This window comes from Penaeus chinensis, chromosome 36 (genome assembly GCF_019202785.1).
Source record: "Penaeus chinensis breed Huanghai No. 1 chromosome 36, ASM1920278v2, whole genome shotgun sequence".
Lineage (NCBI taxonomy): Eukaryota > Metazoa > Arthropoda > Malacostraca > Decapoda > Penaeidae > Penaeus > Penaeus chinensis.
Genome location: NC_061854.1, coordinates 25,064,744 through 25,082,243, shown reverse-complemented (window position 1 = coordinate 25,082,243; position 17,500 = coordinate 25,064,744). Strand labels below are relative to the sequence as shown.

The window sequence follows — 17,500 nt, the reverse complement described above, 5'->3', positions numbered from 1 at the left end:
CGTAGCACTTTTCATTTTTTTTAATTATAAATTTACAACGTTAATTTCTTGTGGGCTCAAAAGTTTATGAGACATAGGTAATAATGTTTTGGTTCTATGTTAATATAATCGTTCTTAATACAAGTTTGCACGTTTTTTTTGTTTTAGGGCCAGTTTTATAATTCGCACTTAGTTTTACTTGTGCATTTACTGCGTCTGTTTAAACGTTTATAAGTTAATGTTTTATTGTTCGCTTTTAGTGTTTCCCTTTTTATTTGTGTATTTATCGTCTCTATGCGTTGTTTCATTTTGTTTACTTGTTTGTTTTATGAATATTTCCTTGTTTTATTTGTTTTAGTGTTCTTTAGTGTTTTACCGTATCCTTTAATATTGTTTTAATTTTGTTTTAGTTGTGCATTTATTGTGTTGAATAGCTTTGCGTATTAGTAATGTGCTATTCTGTAGTTGTTTCCATTTGTGCGATTTCCGCGTTTTCTAACATTTTGTTGCTGTTCGCCTCTGTGCTGTTCTATTCATAGTTTTACGCGATTTGTGTATCTTTGTACCGTTTTATCGTAGTATTTAGATATTTTGCGTTGAATGTGTTTCGGTAGAGTTTTACTTGTAAGCTAGTTTTATAAAATATTGTACTGTATGCGTAAGCTTTAAGGTTGCGGGATAGAGAGATCCCGCAACCAAGTGTTTAAACAAGTGATTAAATTGATTAAATTCTTTGTACGATTTGGAGTCGATAGTTGATACTCGAGGTTTTGTCAGTGTATTATTTGTCGAAGTGTAACTGTAAACTATGGGAAAGAGTAACAGATGAAGCCAATCATCTTAGTCTGAGTATGTTTGATGAGATGGTGATGCGTTTTGAGGCTATGTCTCGCGATCTTAAAGTTCAGTTTGACGCCATGAGAGAGGGTGTCCGTGAGAACAGGGATCGCCTGAATGAAATAGAACGTTTTGTGACCCAGGCGCCGCAATATTCGTGTCACGCCGTTCAAAGATCCTTTAGCTCCGCAACCTATGCCCCATAATTCAACCCCTGTGCTAGTAATGCCCCAGTCAGGTATTACGTTGTTTAAGGCTGAAGTCCCCGCTTCTCAGCCCTTGCAGAAATCGCAAGAGTTGGAGGCGTGGATAAAGCAAATTGGAATCTTCACGCAACCATCCACAGGAAAAGCAATGTGCCAGATGGCGCGAGTCATGTGTCTAGGCACGGCTGAAGTTGTAATAAACTCTAGTGTGTTTGATGGAATATCGGACTGTGTAGTGTTTAAAAGAAAATTAAGAGAACATTTTGGGGGTATTGGTTCTCCACATGATTACGTCACTCTATTATATCAACAACGCATGATGCCAGACCAGAGCCCGTTTGACTTTTATCTGAACTTACAGGCTGCAGTATTGCACGGAGAGAGAGATTACCCGAATGCCATTGGTGAGCCAGACATACTAGCCCGTCGGGTTTTCTTGCAAGGCGTACCGCAGTGGATAAAAGAGGCTCTAGCAATGCGAGATGATGCACCCACTGACAAGCTTGTGCACTGTGCCCAACAACTATGGAATATTCGTGATGGTGTTTCCCATCCTCGCCCGAAAATGTATGGAAATCGTCGTCAAGTAGCAGCAGCCGACATGAGGATCCACCTGCAACAAGACAACCAAGGTCCCCTCCCCGATTCACGACCCATGGAGCCCGTCCGCGTGTGCAGGAAGACTTCTGTTATTATTATCAATCAACAGGTCATACCTCAATCAACTGAATCATCTTGCAGAACCACAGCAACTTGAACTTCAGCAGCTGCTTAGTAAGTATTCTAATCTGTTCACTGAGTGCTATCGGCACTGTCCCCGGAATCGAACACACGATAGAAACAGGTGACGCAAAGCCGATTGTCACGCGGCAATGGAGGCTTCCCCACGTAGCTAAACAAACAATCAAGGAGGAGTGCAGGAAGATGAGGGAGGCTGGAGAGATCGAACTGTCAACATCCCCACGGCTTTCTCCGGTCGTCTTAGTAAAGAAGAAAGACGGAACGCTGCGCTTCAGCATCAATTTCAGAAACTTAAATAAAGTAACCACTACCGACAACTATCCCTTACCACGGATTGAAATATTAATTGATCAATTTAGAGACACGTCTTGGTTCACGTCCTTAGATGCAAGATCTGCCTACTGGGCAGTCTCTGTAGCGGAAGATGATTGGCCGAAGACAGCGTTTTCAGATGGAACACCGTCTTTGGCAGTTTGCCCGCCTCCCTTTCGGGCTCGTCACAGCACCACCTACCTTTCAACGTACAATTAATGTTATTCTATCTCCGGTATTAGGCAAGCGTACTGGGGCATATTTGGATGATGTTGTTATCCACAGTGCCACCTTCGAAGAACATCTCAAACATCTGGAGGAGACGTTGGAACTTTTGAACCAAGCCTCCCCGAAACTCAACGATCAAAAGTGTCAGTTGGCCACTAATACGATAAAATTCCTCGGCTTCCTCATCACACCTGACGGCATCTTACCTGACCCCGACAAGACCATCGCGATCGACAACATGGCACCACCACGAAATCAAAAAGAGGTGCGTCGGTCCCTGGGAGCAACGGGATTTTTCCGTCGTCATATTTAGCATTACTCTGTAATTGCAGCCCCTCCCACAGAACTTACGAAAAAGGAAGTCAAATTTCACTGGGAACAGAAACATCAAGATGCTTTCCAGCAACTAAAGGATGCCTTGAAATCAGCACCAGTTAGTTAAACCTAATTTCTCACGTCCTTTTGAAGTTCATACCGACGCCAGCAAAATTACAATCGGAGCAGTATTAACTCAACGAGGCGATGGTAACTCTCCTCATCCCGTGATGTACTTCTCTCGCAAGATGAAAAAAGTTGAGACTCGTTATTCTTCCATCGATGCTGAGGCGCTAGCTGTTGTGGAAGCAGTGAGAACCTTTGACCCGTACCTGTATGGAAGGCGGTTCACTATTTACACCGACCTTCAATCACTCACACTTAGTCACAGACTAAACTACAATGAGCTGGACTAAGATTCAGATACTCAGATGGAGTAGTTCCATGATCCAATATAGATAAATAAGGATCTTTCCCACAATCCATGGCTTTTCTGATCAATATCTTGACTGTTTTAACTGCTGATTCTGCCATACCATTTGTTGGTATTGCAGAATAGTTGTTTGATGATTAAATTCCAGCAAAATTCTTAAATTCCCTCACATCTGAACTGTAGCCCATTGTCACTTACAACAATTGAAGGAATACCATACCTTGCAAAATGAGCTTTCAACCTTTTAATTACTGTGAATTAGCTGATGTTCTTTCCAATCAATCAGTCTCCTATAACTACTGAAATAATTAATAGTTACAAGAAAATTATCCTTCTTGAGTTCAAATAAATCTACTCCAACCTTATTCCATGGGTCATCAGAGTTTCTTTACATTGAAAATCAGTATATTTGTTACAGGTTTCACAGTGGGATACATACTGTCTGATCTCAGCATTTCATTTCTGGCCAGTAAATACATTCCCTAGCACGTCTTAAAAATCCTTCAACACCTATGGGTGATAGATGTATGGCTTCTGCGATCTCAAGTCGTAATTCTCTAGGTGTAACAATTCTCTCTCCTTTGAAAATGAATCCATTCTGTTCAGAAAGTGTGTGTGTGAGAAAAAAAAAAAAAAAAACAGTGCACAAACTAGATTGAACTTGAGACAACAATTTCGAAATCCACCTGATTCCATCCTTAGGTCTGAAGAGGAAAGGTGGTGCATCGATGTATAAAAGAGGGAGAGAAGAGATAACGCGGTGAACACGGGGTAGGTGAGGACAGACGAACGGAAGCGAAGGGAGGTTAGGTCAGGTCGGAGGAACAGGCGGTCTATACGAGGAGTGGCCTGCATAAACGAGAAGGCGGAAGATGTGGAAGCGAGGAGACTATTGGCAAGATAACAGCCGCTGTTTAAGTTGAAATTAGGCAGCAGCTTTAGTAAGGATGATTCCACTAGTATGCGGGCGTGGGCATCAGCGGAAGGAAAGACAATTTGCGTCGCTGACCAATCAATCTGATGGCCTGTGTCCCACTGATGGCAAAAGAGGGCGTTGTTATTGTGTCCCCTGGATACAGCGTATTTTTGTTGAGACAGATGCTTAGTGAGATTGGCGCCTGCCGCGTCAAAGTATTCCTTAGCTTATCACAGGAGGCACAAGGAACAACATAGGTGCCCACCTTCGAGGTAAAGGGCGGGTTAGTGTGGACCAGATTGTGACTGAGTGTTCACCTGGCGAAAATTCAGCATGCAGTTGAGAGGGTGAAGGTTCGTTTGCTTTGTGTGTGTATGCGTATATTCAGTGGCTCTATGTTGTATGTTTGGTGTAGTGATTGTGCGGTAATTCTGTATCGTATTCTGTCTTGTATAGTGGTGTTGTTTATCCAGTATAGTGCTTTGTTCTGTATGTATTGCATCTTAAGTTTTTGTGATTTTGAGATTGAAATCAGCGGAATGGGTGTGTATTCAAGTATGGGTCTTACAGTGGTTTTGTAGAGTTTGAGTTTGGTGGGTGTTGTGCAGTATGAGAAGCGTTTGAGTTTTTTGAGAGCTGTGCTTGCTTGTTTTATTCGGTGTTGTGCGTATGTGTGAATACCGTTTCTGCTGAAGTGTAAGCCTAGCATGTTTCCTGTGGTTGCGTAGGGTATGTCTGTGTTGTTTATTGTGAGTGGAGGTGGGTTGCGTCTTGCCACTGGTATGACTGTGAATTTGTTTGTGTTTGTTTGTATTTTCCATTTGTTTTCGTAGGTATTGATCGTGTTTATGGCTGTCTGTGTGGCTGCTTTCATGATGTTTTTGGATTTGGAGGGGTGTGATATGATTTGTGTGATGTCTGCGTATGCGATTTAATTGCTGTAGGGTGCTTGGGTGGTAGGTTGGCAGTGTAGAGGATGTAGAGTGTGGGTGGGAGGACGCTGCCCTGTGGAACTCCACTCCTGAGGTGGATGAGAGGGCCTTGGTAAGAACCAAGGCGAATGGAGGCTGTTTCGTTGTCCAGGAAGTTGCTTAAGAGGCGTGTGAAGTGTGGAGGCAGTTGTAGTTGTGTTATTTTGTATTTGAGGCCGTCATGCCAGACCTTATCAAAGACCTTGGTGACGTCTCGAAGTATAACGTTGGTTTGGTGCTTGTTTGCGAGACTGAGAGCGATCTCCTCATAAGCGAGGGCGATTGCGCTCACAGTCCCTCTCTGTGAGCGAAAGCCGTGTTGCCTAGGGTTGTGTATGTTGTTGTATTCAATATGTGTTTTTAGTCTGTGTGTGATAATCCTCTCAAGCAACTTCCCGGGAACTTCCAGCAGTGATATGGGCCGGAAGCTGGTCACCTCGTGAGGTGGCTTCCCTGGTTTGGGGATGAGGATGAGTGATGATTGTTTGAACTTGGTGGGAAAGTGTCCTGTTGCCAGGGCAGCGTTGAAGATGTGTCAAAGTCTGGTGAGCATGATGGGTGAAAGGTGTTGCATGATAAGTTTATTGATGTTGCTGGCTCCTGGTGTTGTGTTTTGTGATCGTGTGCGTGCATGTTTCATGTCTTCTGGTGTGATGGGGTGTGATAGGGGGTTGTCTGGTGTGAATGTGTTGAGTGATATTGTTTGTGATGGGAGAGTTAGGTGTTGCAGTTGTTGTAGTGATGGTGTCACCTCGGCTTCTGTGTTTGGGTCAAATGTTGCGTTTTCAGCAGGGGAGATTTGGAAGTTCTGTTGCCAGAACTCCCTGTGGACTGCTTCCATTTCCTCTGCTGTGTCCATCTTTAGTCTGTTGGTGTTGTATATGTATGTGATCGTCTGTCTGTTCGATCCTTTGAGTTTCCTGTGTTTCATCCAGAAGACCTTAGGATCTTTTATGTTGTTGCATAGTTCTCTTGTGAGTGTTTCCCATTGTTGGTTGCTCATGTGTTTTGTTTCGTTGGTGAGTTGTATTTGAATTTCTGTGTCGTGTGCGTAATTCTGTGTTCCATTCCTGTGTTTCAGCAAGGTCCCGAAGGTGTCTGTATTGTATTTTTAGTGTTTTTAGACGATGTGTTTCTCTGTAGTGTACAAGTGTTTTGAATGTTGTTTTAGGAATGTTTGCCTCCCGGGCAGTCTGTATGTCTGCGTACCACTGGTTAAGGTGGTGGTCTATGGTGTGTGTGAGTTGCCCCTCGAGATCTGGAGTGTGTGTGTTCAAGTGCTTGTTTAAACCCGTCTCAGTTTGCATGTTTAAGGTTCTCTCGGGGTGGTGTAGGTATCATGATTGGTTTGGTGGATGTGACATCGTCTGTGGTTATGTGGTAGTTTAGGTTTGCGTGTGTGTTGGCGAGAACTATGTCTGGTGTGGTGGAGCTGTTGGCACGTATGAATGTGGGGGCGTCTGGGCCGAGGTGGGTGAGTCTGCCGTCGGAGATGAGTGTGGCAAGACCTCGTCCGACGGCATTTGTGTCTCTGTATCCAAAAAATCTGTGGTGTGCGTTGATGGTGTGGTGGTTTGGTTTGCGAAGTTCTAGCTTCGCCCGGGCCTTCTAGATATGGCCCGGCCTGTGTCAGCTCATTGAGTTGTCTGACACTCGGTGCTTACCGTGGCGGCGGGATTGCCAGCAAGCGCTCCTGCCGCCATGGTGTAAGCATTTCGCATAGCCTCTTTACCAGCACGGCGGCTGTTGTGGGCGGTCCATGTCTCAGGAATTGTGTATGGTCACAATTTTCTAGGTAGTGGACTAGTGTGGCGTTCGGCTCGCCGCAGTGCTTGCAGCACCATTCATCGCGTCCGATTGTTGGGATAATCTGCCATGCACAGTGGTAACCTAGGCGCATTCTGTGAAGAATAACTTCGGTACCTCTGTTGCTTACTTCAGAGAGTGCCAGTGGTTCATAGCCTGTGGCGTCTGAGTACCAACTGGCCGAGGGGGAGGTTCTCGTTTCCTCTCTGTGGAGCTGCCGTAGGAAGGTATGACCGACCAAGGCACACTTCTCCATAAGTAATTTTCGGCTCGGTTTTATCGTCATGGGATTTGGGGGCATACCCCTGCCAGCGACGGCTAGTCTGTCAGCAAGCTCGTTCCCTCTGATGCCGATGTGGCTTGGGACCAAGTTGATGATAATTCTTCTACCCTGAGCAAGAATTCTCTGTGCCATTGTGAGAATCGTGGTCAGTAGGTAGATGTTGTCTGTGGGTGAGCTGTGCTGAAGACAGTCAATGGCTGCCCTGGAGTCTGTGTATGACCACGTGTCCTTCCCTTAGGGACGCGTGGCCTAGGGCTCCCATGATTGCAACTGCCTCTGCCTGTAGCGAGGAGGCGTTGTCTGTTACCCTCATGGATCGCGTGGCATCCCTTGCTGCAAAGCCGGCGCCAGCAGTGTGGCTCAAGGGATTGACCGATCCATCCGTGTAGTATGTTCTACTACCCGGAGGAGTGATGGCTGCAATGACCCTGTGGGCTTCTGCCTTTAGGCTAGGCATGGGGTATAGGCTCTTTTTCATTGACAGGCTCATTATGTTGAACTCTATCAGGCTCAGTGCCCACGGCGGGGCTTCGGCAAAGTCGGGGTGGGGGGAGTCCATGCCCTTAGCAAGAAGCTGTTCTTTGAGCTGATGGCGTATCAACACCCTGGCTGTATGAGACAGCCAGGAGTTATTTGCAACGAGCTCGTTGTCTTGTTAGAGGCATCTGACTAATTTTTGTCTTAGGCTTGTGTTCCTGGGAGCCTGGATGACCTTTGACAGGAATTGTGTTGCCGTTAGATCGATTCGTGAGTCCAGGGGGAGAAGGTTTGCCTCCATCAGGAGGTTGAGGACCTTCGTCCACCTCGGGGCACCCAGAATGATCCTGGCAGCTTCATTTTGGACTGTTTCTAATTTGTCTGTGTGCTTTTTCTTTGCAGCAATTAGAGCGACTGAGGCATAGTCCACAATGGGCCGGACAGCATGTACATAGAATGATCTTAGTACTTTGTGTCTGGCCCCTATGCGTCTCCCAGTCATTGCTCTCATGACAGACAGTCTTGCTTTGGTTCGGTCAACCAGGTACTGGACCTCCTTATGGAAGGAGAGGGTCCGGTCTATCCTTACCCCAAGGTATAGGTAGTCCTTGACCCATTCTAATTCCACTCCCTGGATTTTCAGTCTTGTGCCTCGATTTGGCAGCAGAGATCTTTAGTCCTGTCCTACAACACTCCTCTGACACGAGGTCCAGACAACGCTGGGCTTTATTCTGGCTGCGTGGTCCAGTGGAGGTGATAGCGAGATCGTCTGCATAAGAGATGATCTGGCACCCCACTGGGAGCTTTATGTTGAGGATGCAGGACATTAAAGTGTTGAATAGGGCTGGACTGAGAACCCCACCCTGTGGCGTTCCATTTTCGAGCGGCATGTGCTGCGATAGGTGACCCTGGAATTTGACATTGGCAGTCCTGTTCCTGAAGTAGTCACCTATCCAAGCCAAGAGCTTTCCTCTGATTCCCTTCTGGATCAGGCTTTCCTGAATGGCAAGCGGACTTGCCAGTTCAAAAGCCTTCTCCAGGTCAAGGAATACCACCACAGCTGGGCCCTTGCTGATTGTGCTTAAGAGCGTGGCTATGCTGTGTGCTGTGCTCATGCCCCTTGTGAACCCGTGGAGGTGTTCGTGCGGGGGTCCCGTTTTCCATTGAAGCCGGTTTAGTACCATCCTCTCAGCCGTCTTGGCCAGGCAGCTGAGCAGAGAGATGGGGCGGTACTTCCCCGGCTCCTTTGGTTTTGGGACGGGAACTATGGTAGCCCTCTTCCAACTCTGGGGTAGAGTGGAAGTTTCCCAGGACTTGTTGATGAGTTGCAAGAGTGCACGCTCACCTGCTAGTCCTGGGTGGGAGATAATGGGGTACGAGATCCCATCAGAGCCTGGGGTTGGAACTGGTTTTATAGGCTTTCCTTAGTTCCCTCAGAGAAAAGATAACGTCTGAGTTATCGGGTTCGCCTGCCCTTTCTCTGATCTGAGCGTGTCTGTCTGGCTGTAGACGCTCTTGTCTTGCCCTCAGCTCGGCTGGCAGACTGTTGCTGCTCGTTCTCGCAGAGAACTCGTGCGCCAGTCTGTTAGCCTCTGCTTGGGGGTCGTGATGGGTGCACCTCGGGGCTGAGCGGCTGGTAGCTCGCTTGACCCGTTGCCACAGCCCTGAAAGGGTGGTTTGGTGGTCGAAGGACTCACACCATTCCAGCCACTTTTCCTGCCTGACTCTGTTGGCAGTTTCCTTGGCATCCGTGACAGCTTCCCTTAGGAGGGATAAGTTGTCAGGGGTTCTTTGCCTTCGGAATAGTTTTCGGCACATGTTCACCCTGTGGTTGACCTCCCTGATCTCGTCATTGAAGTACCAGGCGTCTTTGTGACTTCTGGACCCAGGCCAAGTTTTGGGTATGGTCTGTGAGGCTGCTTCATTAATGGCGTTTAGCAGGCTAGCTTCGAGCACTTCCACATTTTCGCTTTGTGGGGGATTGTTGCATCTCAGACAGAGGGCCAAGGCGTTTTGAAACGCCTGCCAGTTGGCCTTGTCTGTTTTCCATCTTGGATTCGGTCTTAGGATTTCGGCTGGGCCAGTATCCATGAGGGTAGTTATAGTGCCGTAATGGTCACTTGTGACGGTCTCATCGACACACCAGCCAATCCTCCCGACCAGAGTCGCAGTGGCCAGGGTGAGGTCTAGGGCCCCTCCTCTGACGTGCGTTGGCTCTTGGGTGTTGAGGAGAGCGATCTCAGGGAATGTCTCTAGCACGTCGGCTATGTGATAGCCGGCCGCATCCGATGCCCGGCAGGGAGCCAGGATGGGGTGGTGTGCATTGAAGTCTCCCCCTATGATCACTCGGTCGTGTGCAGCAGAAGCACAGACCAAAAGTTGGGACATTTGGCTGTTGTGTCCCTCTTTTCCTCTTTGTATGCCTTGAGGCATACCTCTGTGTTGTGTGCCTTGCTACAGACACCACATTTAGGCTTGGCTGTACAGTTAGCCTGGTGGTGACCGTATTTCTGGCACTTGAAACACCGAAGTGGTTCTGGCACATACGTTCGAAGGTTGTAGGTGCCCCAGTTACCCAGATCAAGGGTAGTGGTTGGGGCACCTTTCATGGTCACCAGGACTTGCCTGGTTGGGGTCTTCCCCTTCGACATTCGGGAAGCCTGCACGACCTGTGGGTGTGAAGCGATCAGCTCCACATCGTATGAGACTGAGAAGCCAAGTAGCACCATCTTGGTTCTCTTTTCCTCGGGACTTAGTGGGGAAAGACTCACTTTCCTCCCATCGGTTAGCTCCTTCGTTTCCTGGAGGAAATTCAAGGTAGCTTGATCTTTAGGCATTATGATCATGCCCTGATCTCGGGCGACCCGGATCGACAACCGGATTTTCCGTTGCAACTCCAATGCCCTGACCAATTGGTAGGCATTGTCGAAGCCTTCGGGTTTAGCTGGCACTTTGAACTGGGCGAAGCGTTTAGGGGGTCCCGACTCTTCATCAGAGTCGGTCTCCGGCCTCGGACGCTTCGGCCCGCCCTTTCGGCTTCCGGGCTTGTTTGTGGAGGCAGCAGCTGATGCGGCTGGTTCAGCCTGCTCTCCCCTCTCAATCGGGGAGGCCGTCTGTGAACTCAGGGGCCTCCCTGGCTTAGCTGCTGGCCTGGAGAGGCCAGCTCGCGAGTCAAGATCTTTGACTATTCGGTGGACAGACCCATTGGCTTCGGTCTTGTCCACCTTAGCAGCAGGGGTGACAGTGTCATCCTGTGCATGGGGCTTTCTTTTGCCACCGGAAGGCACATATGCCTTCATGGTGACTACCGTGGTCTGGGCCTTGCGCGGTTCGTCAACATTTTTGTCAGTCTGTGGGGGGTGTTTGATTATTTTTTCCATGAATTGGTAAGTGCTTCATCCTCTCACGCCCCCACCCACCACGGAGTCCAACAAGGGGAAGCTGAGTGTCAGAACCAGTGTCTAACAGAAACAGGAGTGATGAGAGGATATACGCAGCCAATAGCCATTGTGACGGCACTCACGGACCATTGTGAGTGCCAATGGCGGCATGACTGCTTGACCCTAGCCTCCCGGGGGAGACCAGCCGATTGACCGTGACCGGGCCGGGATCAGGCCGCCTGTCTTGCTGGAATAGAGGACCAAAGAGGCGTGTTGCTAGCCACAGGGCGTACTCGTTCACGGCATCGATCAACCTCCAGGACTCCCGTCTCCACAGCGCACAAGGCTGCCACGCACGGCAAACGCGTGGGTAGGTGTAAACCCCTGGGGAGAGACCAGAGGGGATGCCCTTCCACCTACGAGACATCATTGTTTGGAGCCCTTTTGCTCAGCCCTCTGAGGCAGCCACCCAAAGGTTGCTTCACCGCAGTGAGGGAAGAGGAGTCTTGCACTTTTACCAGGCAGTTCCTTTCATCCCTCTGAAGCAACCACCCAAAGGTTGTTTCACCTCAGTGAGGAAGGAAAGGACCTGTGTCTTTTCAAAGTAGTTCCCCCTTCCCTCTAAAACAGCCACCCAAAGGCTGTTTCACCTCAGTGAGGGAAGGGAGGTTTTGCGTTCTTGTCGGGCACTTCCTTTCGTTCCCCTGAAGCAACCACCCAAAGGTTGTTTCACCTCAGTGAGGAAGGAAAGGACCTGTGTCTTTTCAGAGGGATTCCTCCTTCCCTCTGAGACAGTCATCCAAAGGCTGCCTCACCTCAGTGAGGGAAAGGAGGTTTTGCACTTCTGCCAGCTGGTTCCTTTCATCCCTCAGAAGCAACCACCCAAAGGTTGTTTCACCTCAGTGAGGAAGGAAAGGACCTGTGTCTTTTCAAAGTAGTTCACCCTTCCCTCTAAAACAGCCACCCAAAGGCTGTTTTACCTCAGTGAGGGAAGGGAGGTTTTGCGTTCTTGCCAGGCAGTTCCTTACATTCCTCTGAAGCAACCACTCAAAGGTTGTTTCACCTCAGTGAGGAAGGAAAGGACCTGTGTCTTTTCAAAGTGTTTCCCCCTTCCCTCTGAAGCAGCCATCCAAAGGCTGTTTCACCTCAGTGAGGGAAGGGGGGTTTTGTCCTTTTGCCAGCTGGTTCCTTTCATCCCTCTGAAGCAACCATCCAAAGGTTCTTTCACCTCAGTGAGGGGGGGGGGGGCGGTACTCGGAAACCATTCCAGACGTCTAGACGGGAGCGGTCGCCTGTGTGAAGGGCAGGGCCACAAACCGACCGAGAAGCTGCACGGGGAATGGTTACCCCGGCGGCCCCCGGCCGGCTGCGTGGCGCGAGCCCGCGACCTTTGCCGTGCCCGGGGTGTGCGTTGAAGTCTCCCATTATGTATGTTGGTTTTCGGTGTCGCAGGAGCTGGAAGAGGTCGGGTTGGTTTATGTAAGGTCTGCGTGGGGGTATGTAGGTGGTTTTGTTGGATGTGTATGTGTTGAAGTTGTATATTTTTACTGTTTGTGGGTGTTTGAGTGAGTGTGAGTTTATGAGTATGATATCAGGGTCGTGTTGTCTGTACTGGTTGCAGAGTTCTTGTCTTCGTCTGTATGTTAATGTGTGTACATTATGTTGAATGATCGTGAGGCGTGAGTGTAATGCGTTGTGTGTTGCAGCCATGGTGTTACTTGGATGTATCGTACCAGCCATTCTGTAGGTGTTCGAGGTTTTGTTGTTTGAGTATTTCGATTATGTCTGGCTGGATGAAGATATTTCCTTCATGTAAGTGGTGTGATTTTTTATTCGTGAATGCGGTTCTGGTATGTGGTGTTTGTGTATATCCATTTGATTGCACCGCGTTGTATTTCGTGTGCCAGTTGTTGTCTGTTTAGGTGTTTGTATCGTGAGGGCTCCGTGGCAAAAAGGCGGATGCCGTATGTTTTTGGATTGAGGTCGTAACCGTCCCTAGGGCGAAGGGTCTGATCATCAACCTCTGAGTCTGTAAGATCGTCTGTGTGTTTGCGGTGTACATGTGTTGTTTTGGGTTTGACTGATTGTGTTTGCTGTGGTTTTGGGTGTTGTGGTGACTGTTTGTGCTTGTCTGCCTTGGGTGTGCGTGGTCGTGGAAGTGATTGTGTGGGTGTGGGAGTTGGTGTTGGTGTTGGTTTCCTTTGTGGTGCGGAAGAGTTCGGGCTCTGGCTCGTCCTGTGGGCCGAGATCCGGTTGTGGGTGGTGGGGGTGTTGTGGTATACACATTAAATTTTCCTGAGTAGTTATTTACAATGAGCTTAGGACTTACAAGTATTTTTGTCAACATAACTATGCAAATAAACAAACATTTGTCAGTTTAACATAAAAAGATAATATATCATACAAAGCACCCATATCAATAATATTTATAGTATGAGAAAAATAAAATAAACCCAAAATTCGAGACTAGGCGATTTTCAGGGGAAACTATGGTATTACTGCGTTTCAGGGGATGACTGCCATATTACATTATCCCCCTCTTAGTGGCGATGAAGGAGGAACGAGACAAATGTTTTGGTTGAACATACAAAGGCAGGACATAGTTTGCGAGATAGTTAGGTACATCCAACAAGTAAGGCAGGTTTAACATGATCGATGGAGATTGCGTCAGAAGTCCCATTGCGGTTGATGGTAACAGTCTTCCTTGAACTTGTATATGGACCTTTATATGGTGGCTGTCGGATGGAATCTACTCGGATGAACACATGGGTACAGTCATGGAGATCCTGGCTTATGAAAGATTTGCATGAAGACGGCTACTGTGGCTGAACAAATCGAAGCTTGGGCATCACATCCCTGAGCTTGGCTACATAATCATGAGTAGGGAGTCAGTGGAACTGCAGAGTAATTCACCAAACTGACTTCCCCTGTCCGATGTTAAATTGGTTGGTACTCCAAATCTTAATACCCAACCAGCAATGAAGGCTCATGCGGCAGCATCAGTAAGAGGAACTGCCTCCGGCCATCTAGTAAATCTGTCGATGTATGTGAGGATGTATTTTTATCCACTGCAGTAGGGCAGGTGACCAACAGCATGAACACGATCGAATCTAGAAGTAACCGGTTTAAAGGGCATAGGAGCAACTATATGGCGAGTTACCTTGGAAGGTTGACACTTAATGCAAGAACATGTCCCGTTTCTTAAATCTTTGTTGATACCAGTCCAGATGAATCTCGAGGTCAAAAGATGTTGTGGTGCACGCACAACAGGATGTTAAATGTCTTGGAGTTACTTGAAAATAGTATGTCAATATTTCTGAGGTAGATATGGAATGGTGTCTGTAGAAAGATTAACATACAGGTCTACATATGTTCCAGGAACTCTAATTTTCTTCAACTGAAATGCAGGATTATCTTTAAGTCGCTGCAGCTCAGCATCATTTAATTGATCTGCGGCAATTGCTGCATAATCAACGAGGGAAGAATCAACAGCAGAGACACTGCGATAAAAGGCACCAGCTGGAGTATCATCTTGGCCTTTGATGTACCGGACGTCTGTAAAGAACTGCAAAATGTAGTCAATATGATGAAGTTGTCGAGGGGTGTAAGTAGACTTGTTGGTGTTGAAGATAGTTGAGAGTGGCTTGTGATCTGTGAAGATGCGGAACTTCTTGCATTCTACTAAATGCCGAAACCGTTTGATCGCTTTATAAACAGCCATAAGTTATCGATCAAATGTGCTATAGTTCAGACAAGTAGTCTAGACAAGAGCATCTGAATGACCTCTCTTGCATGATCTAAGCATGGAATACAGAGGTTGGAGAAGTAGAGACCACTTCGGAATCTGTTGTAGTAGTTAATCCTCCCTAGGAATGCCTTGAGCTGGCGCCGTGTAGTTGGCTTAAGTAACTATTGAATGGCCTCACATTTGGTAGGAAGTGGAGTGATACCTGCTGCAAAAACTGTGGAAAATCAACAGACGAAATTCCGTACACGCTTTTCTAGATTAATTTGAATACCGTAATCATTCAGATGTTTGAAGACTTGCATTAGATGATCCTGATGTTCAGCAGAGTCCTTACTGGCGTTGAGTAGGTCATCAATATAAGCAAAGACAAATGGTAGTCCTCGTAAAACTGCTAACCTCACCGCCAATATCGACGAGGAACTTGATGTTGGAGAGGGGGTCCCACACATGAAGAAGCATGGAAGGTGTAGCGAACATTATGCGCCTCTAATGCTCGCCTTTGCTGTTTAAAGGTTTATTGAAGTTGCAGGGCTGAAGACACTTCTTTGCTATTTCCTTGAATTTGCTATGATAGGAGCATATGTCATCTCTTCCTTTTGGACCGACTTCTTGACCTGTAGCGTGACTTATAGTTCATAGAAATGTGACGAAACAGAAGTTGCAATTGATTTTGGAGAACATTAACCTGAATAAACTCATCTGTTAATTTTGCGAGTTCATCGATGGTGAGTTTCCCTTTTACTGTGGATAATCCCTGCTGAATATGTGAAGGCAGGTGCTGAAAGAAAAGCTGTAGAAAGATCGTCTTCTCAAAATTACCATACTTGTTACCAAGGAGCTTCTTCATTCGGCGTAACAAATCAGGTTTTCATTGCCGAGTTCTTCCTTGCTGAGAAGTTCCTGTAGTCTAGTATTAATGTTAGATTCCAGTCTCGATGGCAATGCAGTCTTCAGCACTTCTTATGGCTCATCCGACAGCGCAGCAGTCGAAATGACATCTGAAACATATGCCAAAACAGATATTACATAACTATACTTGATTACACTTTTGTTTATGCGGTGCGCTTTAAAACATCACTCGAGGATGGTAAACCCCATGGAAGGGACATGACTGCAGAAAATTGATGCTCGAATACGTTGATAGATGTAATGTCATCTTGTTTGGTGTTGCTAGAGGTAGCAGCGTCGCTTCTGGTTTCCTTGTCAGGAATCATGAGACCTAATTGCCACAAACACTGATGAAAATCACTAAAGGGTGACAATTAACGGATCACCAGGCATTATACATATTTTTTGCTTTGTTGTTTATCACTTGCTGTTATTATAAAAATGTGGTTAAACCGTCTATCACGGTTGACAGCGGTATAAGTCCCTTAAAGCCAAGGAAGAGGTCTCTTGCCTAAACAGTACCATCTAATATAGTTCGCTTAGACCTTGCTGATTTCAGTGTAGCCTAATGGTATATACAGCCGTGATTAGAACATTAAGGCTTATCGGCAGCGGAAGACAAGACTAGAGAGGGTCTTTATACATTATTAAGTTTGAAATAGCAATCCCGTTCTAGTGTCTTGTTTTATTCAATATCCTGAGAGTACTTATATACAGTGGGCTGAGGACTAACAAGTCTTTTTAACAACACATCATTGCAAATAAACATTTGTCAGTTTACAAAAAAAATAATATTTTTCACAAAGTACACATATCAACAGTATTTATAGTATGAAAAATAAATAAAAGTAAAACACAAATTCACGAGGCGATTTTCAGGGGAAACTATGGTATTACTACATTTCAGGGGAGACTACGATATTACTACACACACACACACACACACACACACACACACACACACACACACACACACACACACACACACACACACACACACACACAGAAACACACACACACACACACATATATGTGTGTGTGTGTATGTGCGTGTGTGTGTGTCTGTGCGTGCGCGTGTGCGTATATAAACATATATATATACTTATATATACTTATATATACGTATATACATATACATATATGCACATACACACACACACACACACACACACACAAACACTGTTTCTTATTACTTATAAAAGCTGAAGATGTTTCTTGATATATATAGTTGGGGGAGTATCTATCTTTACATTTCGGTCTATGTGTCCACACACACACACACACACACACACACACACACACACACACACACACACACACACACACACACACACACACACATATATATATAAATATATATATGTTTATATATAAATATATGCATATATATGTATCCTTCCGATATATGGGATGAGGTCTGAAGAGTTCGCGCAGTGCTCCAACGGTAATGAACCCGCACACTGATAGCCCGTGCTGCCTGGCGTATGACCATATTTTCTGTATGCGTATGGCAATTGTCAAAATTTACTTATAATATTAGTTCTTGTTGATACATGTGCCATAACAATAACTCGTTTTTTTCTATTCTTATCAACTTCTATTTTCACCCTAGAATCGCTAGCAGAAGTACGACGTGAAGAGTTTGACGTGAAAGCTGAAGATGTCTCCAACATTTCTCTTCGCTTAGTTACTTTCACAAGTGTGAGGAGGTTGCTTGTATTTTCCAGACATCTTGACACTAAACACGTGCTCCGCAAAGTCGTATTTCTGAAGAGAGTATGATATTTTTCCTAAAAATACTAATGTTCCATTGTATTTATTTCGTGCTGTAAGAAAAGCCTGTGGAATAAGATAAAGTGTAATCCTACCAGACTGTTTTGAAACCGCGACACGGATCAGCTGGGTACCAAAACGGATGAGGTGAGTAACCATCTTCTGCGAGTCTCCTACAGGAATTAATAGCACGTGGATTATTTTGCA

The 17,500-nt window shown here is 46.3% G+C and overlaps 1 protein-coding gene across 3 annotated transcripts in view; it reads left to right on the top strand.

The window, feature by feature from the left end:
• The first annotated feature begins 17,192 nt into the window (after window positions 1–17,192).
• LOC125044950 (carbohydrate sulfotransferase 4-like) overlaps window positions 17,193–17,500 on the top strand; it is a 70,900-nt gene continuing 70,592 nt past the window's right edge. For all 3 annotated transcript variants that reach the window (XM_047641918.1, XM_047641916.1, XM_047641917.1), the window contains exon 1: window positions 17,193–17,440. The gene's annotated coding sequence lies outside the window, so the exon portion shown is untranslated. The remainder of the gene's footprint in view (window positions 17,441–17,500) is intronic.